This window comes from Rana temporaria, chromosome 4 (assembly GCF_905171775.1).
Source record: "Rana temporaria chromosome 4, aRanTem1.1, whole genome shotgun sequence".
Taxonomy (NCBI): domain Eukaryota; kingdom Metazoa; phylum Chordata; class Amphibia; order Anura; family Ranidae; genus Rana; species Rana temporaria.
In genome coordinates, this window is record NC_053492.1 from 34,925,265 (window position 1) to 34,934,460 (window position 9,196).

Below are 9,196 nucleotides of genomic sequence, written 5' to 3' on the forward strand. Positions count from 1 at the left end.
AATCATGTGCATGATCCATTCCCCTGGCCATACCTTCACACACTACCTAAAGCCGAGCCATACCATTTCTGCAATGTAATAGCCCTTTTGTGAAAAGCTCTCGCCTGGGTAGAGACCAGGTAGGGAGGCGGAAAAGAAACAAAAAAAAAAGAATGAATTTTGTCTGCAGGCTGGTTATACGTAAACAAAAAAGCCACAAAGTTGGAGAAATTCTGTGTTTTTTACATTACATATAAAGGCAAAAGTTTTGGGGACTTATGGGAGCAAATACAGGGGACTTGCTTAAGGCAATCACACCTGTTACATGTCCAGAGAAAAAAGTGTTTGTATTTATGTTTTCTATTTGGCACAATTTAAAGGATTCTGTCACTTCCTGTTCTGGGAAGTTGAACACAATAGGGCCCAAACACTAAAAAGTACACCCCCTCCACAATTAAACACAATCAGTTTTTCACTTTTGTGAAAAGGTGGTCCCCTGAAAAAGGGCAAGTTTCTAAAAAAAACAGCATAGTAGTGAATTTTAACAGGCGATCTAAGCCCACTAGTAAGCAAAAAATTTGACACTTTAAACTCGCTTCACATTTACTTATTTTCATGAAAGTGGCCCACTATGATTTGATGTAAAATTTCAGCAATACTTATAACTGATGGTGTGGCTGTTGGTGTCCATTGAACATGCAGACTTGTGGTTGACATTTTAGTACTCATCTGCCAAAGAAGCTGATAATACCCTTGTTTTCTTGTCCTTGAGATTGAGTAACCTGCCCTACAAAATGAAAGCAGAAGTTTCATTCTCACTCAGAGGAAATATAATATTCGGAGGAAAGCCTGTCCACAAAAGCAAAGTTCACCGTTTTCTTGAGAAGATAATTAAAACAATACTGTACTTAAAGCGGGAGTTCACCCATTTATGAAATTTTTTTTTTTTCTCCCATAAGGTTCCTGCTCGTTCGGTCTAGGGGAATCGGCTATTTGTAGTAAAATATGAGCTGTACTTACCCGTTTTCGAGCTGCATCTTCTTCCGTCGCTTCCGGGTATGGGTCTTCGGGAGCGGGCGTTCCTTCTTGATTGACAGCCTTCCGAGAGGCTTCCGACGGTCGCATCCATCGCGTCACTCGTAGCCGAAAGAAGCCGAACGTCGGTGCGGCTCTATACTGCGCCTGCGCACCGACGTTCGGCTTCTTTCGGAAAATCGTGACGCGATGGATGCGACCGTCGGAAGCCTCTCGGAAGACTGTCAATCAAGAAGGAACGCCCATTCCCGAAGCCCATACCCGGAAGCGACGGAGAGGATGCATCTCGTAAACGGGTAAGTACTGCACATATTTTAAAATAAATAGCCGATTCCCCTAGTAAAAACGAGCAGGAATCTAAGGGGGAAAAGTGCCCTCTAAGGGTGAACCCCCGCTTTAACACAGCCTTTGCAGAATTAAGTACTTTGGGGTTCTGGAACACTGTCAGACATTGAAGTGGGCTGGGTAAAACTGCAAACGCTTCTCTGAGCACATTGCACATGACCTTTAACAAAGATGTTGAAACAAGACATTCATCTGTAAAAACTTTAATTCAGAAAAATGTATTTGTACAATCATACAACATAGCAAGATGATGAATCACATGGGTTACAAATTGTAAAAACAGCAAGGAAAGACCTTACTTGAAAACCTCTCAAAGCATTTTCTAAAGAGGCACAAAAAAAAAAAAAAACAGATAAATGCCTGGAAATAAATCCAAACGGATTTGACTGAGGCTTAAAAAGGACTAAAAGGTTCACTAGTGGGTGGGAACAGTACAAGTTAACAAGGGACTCAGGCAAATAAAGCAATGCTGAGTTAAGGATACTATTCACTGATCATTTGGAAAGTCTACAGGTTATATAACCATCTAAAATAGTGCCCAGCACTCTTAAAAATATAAATAAAATATATCACATCATGAGGTTAACTTCCTGGGAGTAAAATTAAGATTAATGTCAGTGCTGCAATCCTTTTTAACTGGGGAGTTACTACATAAAATATATAAGACTTCCAAAAATATAGTTCAATGTAATATTGAATTACAAAGCCCTGGAGATTTACACTGAGATTTTATATGGGATACTTGTTATATAGTGGGCAGTTGCTTTTTCATTTTTTGCAAGGGAAGCACTCCAGTATTCTTACCAGATAGAGAATGTTTGGCTATTTGACACCCATAAACTCTGGGATCGCTCTCCTGCTTACCAAAAAGCTGCGCCTGGCCAACTAAGGATGCAGTATCTTTTCCAAGGTGTGATTTGAAGTATAAGAAGCTAAGAGCTGATAGGAATAAACATACAAACATTTGCATGTTACCAGACTCCAGAACAACTTGCAACAAAGGTGTCTGGTGTGAGGTGGAGGTCTAGGGTGAAATGAGTTACAATCATGAACATGTAATCTAGGGAAAAGATCATAAAAAAAACCAAATTTACACAAACTCCCTAAAGATTTTTTTAAACATGATCTTTGGATAATATATTAATAGTAAAAAAATGGAAATTATGAATATAAAATTTATTTTAAAATACAACAAAGGGATGTCTTTACAATCAACAAAAATGCAATCATGCAGAGTTACATAGCCATTGGATTCTCAACACCCCACAATTGGTCAAGGCGTAGGTTGGTCTCCAAAACTTCATGCTGTAGATCACATGTGTCAAAAACAAGGCCCACGGGCCGAATCCGGCCCTCCAGGCCATTTCATGTGGCCCTCACACCTCTCCTGCAGCTGGAGAGCTCCAGACCCCCTACTTTCTGCTTTCAAGCAATGCATGCAGCTTCTTCCCAACAACAGCATAAGGAAAGGGGGGTGCATGATGTAAGGGAGAGTGGGGGGACTCAACTTCTGATGGTGGGATGGCTCTTGACATATAATGTAAAGGGGAGGGGATGCGCTGGACATCTAATCTTACAAAAACAACCGGCCCTTTTAAGGACAATCATAATGCTGATGCGGCCTACAATCAAATTGAGTTTGACACCCCTGCTGTAGATCTTCCACCTGATCAGTCTTTAATGAAGGAATAGTTTTTTTTTTTCTCCATAAGTATGTTGATTCAACAAGCAATAGATTTTCCAAGAATAACACGACCATCCCATTGCTCCCGAATAAGAATTCTGCATTCACAGATATTGCTAAAAAAAAAAAAAATGTAAGCTGATGTACAATTTTACAAACTACCATAGATTCTGAACATATCACCTGTGTAATGCTGGCCTGGATATTAAAGTAGCATTACAGCCCCTTTACACCAAAACTGCTGTACTTCCATTAGCATAAAAGATTTTTCTAAACTCTTAATATACATCTACAGTGTTTTGTTTCCTGTGCCTCATTTCCTAAATTTACTATTTATAAAAACAGATAATCATTTACAAATGAGACAAAAGTGGCAAACTAAATATACTGTAGGTCCTCTGTAAAGGAATTACAAAAATATAGACACTGTTTAAGTTTTAGAAGTCTTCTGCAGGGGTGCCGAGATTCACGGAAAATCCATCTTCCAATCAGCAAGAATCTGTTTAAATCAATCCATAAAAATATCCCAACCCCCAAATGACAAGTCATTTAAAAAAAAAGGGCCACTCCATAAACCATCTGCTATTGTACTTCCGATCTCTGTGTGTCATCAGTAGTTCTCAGTTGTATATTGCCACAGTTGAAATGCTTCACAATGCAATCTGAAAAACAATGAGCAAAGGACAGCATACCTGAAAACTCGCTTTAACTGGAAAAAAAAAAATCAGTTCCCGTATAGTGTGAGACTACTAGTAAAGGCATCTGTCAAAAAATCCAAGCATCAAACTTTCCCTCCAATGAGTACTTTCATTTGCCATCACTTAAAAAGGTGCATCACAGCAGAACGTTGTAAAAATGTTTATAATGTGGACATGCAGAAGGGGCTCCAGGAATGTTTAAGTCTGAAAAATAAAGTGAAAAAAAAAAGAAAAGGCAGACACAAACAATCCTAAGATTTACATCACTTCAGACAATATGGGCAAACTGAACAGACATAAAAGAGTATGGCTAAATCATCAAGAAAAACCTCTATCTGAAAAGTAAAAATAAAAAAAAACACACAGGACTTTTCTATATTGCATGCCATTGTACATTACGTGTGTGCTCCATTTCTCATCTCATGCTTTCCAACGCATTCTGAAAAACACAGAAAAAGTGGACCAGAATACATGTATACTCACCAGAGCTGAACACAAAAGTTCCCATGTGGAGCATCTGCTATTCAAGACATTTGTAAAGAACTTCAAAATGAAAAAGAAAAAAAGAAATAAATTGTCCTTTCCCACGCAGATATACATTTCACCTGCTATCACATGCTGGGGAAAAGTTGAAGAATATCCCAATGTACACAAGTACACAGAAGTAAATATCCCAATATCCCAATGTAACACAGAAGTAAAAATTATTGCAATAATAATGGAATATTGGAGAGGGCTTCAAGACTTTTTCCATGGACTAAAAAATTATTAGCCCAAAAAGCAAACACGGAAATAGGACATTATACAGCAACATCGTTCTTAAATCAGACAATATAGGCAAACAGAACTTCTCTATACATCATGGCTAAAACACCATGAAAAGGCAGGACCATGTTAGAAACTTTAAAACTACCTAATTGAAAATATTACATAGGACTACTCTCTCTATATAGAATCTGCAATTGTACTTCTGCTCTACATTTACTTCAAGCTTTAAAACACTGAGAAATAGTGGACAAAAATGCCTGGCAACTCACCAAAGCTGAAGAACAAAAAACGTCAACGTTTCTTTCAGGAACATCTGCTAGTTAAGATATCTAAGAAAATCCAAAAAAGAAGACTGTCCTTTCCCCAAAACTAAACTCATTTAAATTTCCATCACAAGTCTAGGAAATGTAGAAATATATCCCAATGTACACAAGAGGAAAGAAAGTCCTTAGAAAGAAATAATGGTGGACATATTGAGAGGGCTTGCAGATATTCTCAAACACCTACAAAAGAAGAAAGGTGGGAAAAAGGCAGAGACAGAAATAGGACAATATAACATCAAATTAGACAATTCAAACAACTTCTTTATACATGATGGCTAAAACATAATAGGCAGGAACAATTTAGTAAGAAGAAGAAAAAAAAAGACATCTGATCAGTCGTACTAAACTACATATTGATATGCTAAAATGACAATTATATTCAAAGTAAGTTTTCATCAATTATATGCTAAAATCACAGGAGTGCCGAGATTCACAAGTAATCCATATTAGGTTGGTCAAGAATCTGTTAAAATCAATCCAGAAAAATATCCCAACAACTCCCAACTGACAGTCTATTCAACAGGGTGCATTCCATAAAAGCATCTGCCATTGTACTTGCGGTCTCTGTTGTCAGTTCTTCATCTCAGTTTTTCTTCTGCATTTAAAACACTTTACAGTGCATCCTGAAAAACACAGAAAAGGGGGACAAAGTACCTGGAAACTCACTGCTACTGAAGAACAAAACAATTTTCAAATGGGTTTAGCCAAAGCTTCAACTAGTGAAGACATCTGTGAAGAAATACAAATAAACCACTGTCTTTCTTCTCCCAAAAGTACATTTGTTTGCCAAGGTAATAATATATATCCCAGGGAATAAAAAGGTGCAATACTGGAGATAAAAAAATTGATAGTGGTAGACATACTGACTGAAGGGGCTCAAGGAATGTTTCTAAAAATCTGAAAAATAAGATGGAAAAATGCATAGACACAAATAGGACATCTTAAGATAATCATCACTTCAGACAATATAGAAAAACTAAACTGCTATAAGGATCGTGGCTAAAATATCAAGAAAAAGCATGAAGAAAGTTGTACTAAACTACATAATGAAATGCTAACATGGCAATTATAAACAATGTACGTCCTCATCAATTACATTGGGGTCATAATGGGTGATCACTATGCCATCTGGTTAGCTTTATATGAAAAAGAATTGTTAGCACTAACCATACAAATACATTGTATGTCCTCTGAAGAAGTCTTCTGCAGGGAAACTAAGATTTTCACGGATAATTCATCTTGTGTCAATGCAGAAAAACATCCCAACTCCTTGCAAATGACAACCAATTTAAAAATAGGTATTCTGTACCAAAAGACACAAGCTGGCCTGGAGAGTCCTTAATAACCCCACTGATCTAGGTGGAACAGCCCTCCCTGACTTAAATCTCTATTACCTCGCATCCCAACTGTCTCAACTATACCACATAGATAAAATCGACAGACCCTAACTAACCGCTGATCCACTTACTGCAATCACGGTGGAGCATAGTGGGAACAACTCCAATAGAGACAGGGGGTCCCTATTATATCAATATAGGCGCGTATGGGACATTGCCACTAAAACGTTGAAGGTCCCTAAACCCAATGACTACACCCCTTTATGGCACAATAGATTACTCTCAGAGTTTCTCTCGATCCCTGACACAGAGATATGGTGCGAACATGGAATATATTATTTGCACCACATCATTTCTGATGGCACAATTAAAAACTTTGAGGACATCCAAAATGAGTTCCTGCTCCCTAATTCCATGCTTTTTAGATTCTTTCAGGTGCGTCACGCAGCCCAAGCTCAGTTCTTTGCCACAATCTGCACCAAATGTCATCATGGCAGTGGTTAAGGGTGTAGACCCACGTAAACTGATCTCTGATTTTTACGCCATGCTCCTCACCCCGTCATCTACTACGCTAGCTTACAGCCTTAAACCAAGATGGGAAAAAGAGGTGGGCCCAATGGAGGATGAGGAGTGGAGTGAAGCACTTGACGCATGCAAGACTGTATCCCCCAAGCTCTCCGAAAGATTGACCCAGCTGTACGTGGTGCACCGGGCATATCTCACCCCCCTAAGAATCGCCCGCTTTCGACAGCAGTCTTCCACTTCGTGCACAATGTGTAACCAAGCGACAGGCATGTTTTTCCATCTACTTTGGGCGTGCCCGGTCCTTCAGGGTCTGTGGAAGCAGATTTTGGACTTCCTCCGTGATGACATGGGATCCCCATTGTCCCTGGATCCCAAACAATGCTTACTGGGGATATTCCCTGATGCAGAAATGGACAAATTCACTAAAACTTTTTTGCATGAAACATTGTTTTCTGCTAGAAAAATTATAGCCAGACAGTGGATGAGACCCACTCCCCCCAAGCTTCAACGACTGGAAACTAGATATAAATAACACACTTCCCTACAAAAAGTTCATATACATTAACAGAGGTTGTCCAGATAAGTACAACAAAATCTGGGACAGATGGCTTGAGTCCACAGACACATGCACTGAGGGTCCGTAAACCTATATATTCTTCTAGCGTACAATCCCATGAATAGCGTAGGCACAAGGTTTTCCACTCATTGATAGTTACTGAGTCCATTGTTCGATCTGAATACGTTTTTTTTTTATCTACTGTGCCTATATGTGTATAAGCCATATTTCTTTATTTTATGCATTTCTCCAGTATTGCCTTGTAACTTGAAGAACCATGTTTCAAATGTAAATTGTTCAATAAAAACGTTATTTAAAAAAAAATTGGTATTCTGTAAACCATCTGCTGTTGTACTTGCGGTTTCATTGTGGGCTGTCAGTTCATCGCATAGATTTTGTTCTACAACAGCTAAAACTCTTCACACTGCATTCTGAAAAAACACTGAGGAAAGGGGACAGAATACCTGAAAACACACTAAAACTGAACAAACCGGTTTCCAAATTGTCTTTCAGAAACTCCTGCTAGCAAAGACATCTGTAAATAAATCCAAAAGCAAGCTTATCCAAAGAGAATATTAATGCATGTTACTGGGGATAAAGACGTTTACAATTATGGTGAATATACCAGAGGAGCTTCAAATAAGTTTCTAAAGTCTGAAAAGTAGGTGGAAAAAAATAGACACAAAATAGGACATCGAAAGATCAACATTACTATGGACAATATAGGAAAAATGAACTTATATAAACATCACAAAAAAGCAAGACCATTTTAGAAAAGTTAAAACTACCACCAGATTAATTGAAAAAAAAAACATAGGACTTCTCTATATACTAACATCTAACATTGTACCCGTGTTCTACCATATGCTTTTTTTTCTTATTTCATGCTTTCAAACATCTGAAAAACACTGAGAAAAAGCAGACAAGAATACCTGGCAACTCACTGAAAAAATAAAAATGTCAATGTTTTTCAGGAGCATCTGCATATGTGAAGAAATCCAAGAGAGAAAATTTCATTTGCTATCACAAGTCTAGAAAATGTTGAAGTATATCCCAATGTACACAAGAGAAAAGAAAGTTCTTACAAATAAGGTGGACATATTGTACTTGCGGTCTGTTTGCTGTCAGTTCTTAATCAGTAATTTTTCTACTGCATCTAAAATGCTTCTTGGTACATTCTGAAAAACACTAAGAAAAAAGGGGACAAAGCTCCTGGAAACTCACTGCAATTGAAGAACAAACCAGTTCCTGAATGGTCTATCTGAAATTTCTACTAGTGAAGACATCTGAAGAAATTCAAAAAAATTGATCTTTTCCCTCCAAAAGAACATTTTCCTTCACTTGCCAAGGTAATAATGATATTTATCTCAGGGGACAATATAAAGCTGCATTACAGGAGATAAAAAAATGTTGATAGTGGTGGACATCCGGAAGGGGCTCCAGGAATGTATCTTAAAATCTAAAAAATAAGGAGTGGAAAAAAATGCATAGACACAAATAAGACACCCTAAGATAGTCATTACGTCAGACAATATAGGCAAACTGAAATGCTATAAAGCATCAATATATACTAAACTACATATTGATATGCTAAAAAAGCAACTATATACAAAGGTACCTTGTCAATTACACTTTGGTCATAACAGGTGATGACTTTGCCATCAGTGTAGCTTTATGTGAAAGAATTGTTTACACCAACCATGCAAAATATGGAAACTGTTTTAGCATCAGAAGTCTTCTGCAGGGGGACTGTGATATTCACAGAAAAGGCATCTTATTATCAGCAAGACTCTGTTGAAATCAATGCAGAAAAAAAATTCCCATCTCCCAAAATGACAATTCATTCAGGGCCATTCCATAAACCATCTTCTGTTGTACTTGCAGTCTAGTCTGTATGTGGTTAGTTATATTTTACTGCCGTTACAATACTTCACAAGGCAATCTGA

The 9,196-nt window shown here is 37.9% G+C and overlaps 1 long non-coding RNA gene across 1 annotated transcript; it reads right to left on the minus strand.

Annotated features, from left to right (window-relative positions):
• Positions 1 to 3,051: 3,051 nt before the first annotated feature.
• Positions 3,052 to 4,394, minus strand: LOC120936111. Its single transcript, XR_005748588.1, has 2 exons — positions 3,736 to 4,394; positions 3,052 to 3,159 (listed from the first exon to the last, which is right to left on the minus strand). It is a non-coding gene; the product is annotated as an uncharacterized LOC120936111 (long non-coding RNA).
• Between the last annotated feature and the right edge of the window lie 4,802 nt (positions 4,395 to 9,196).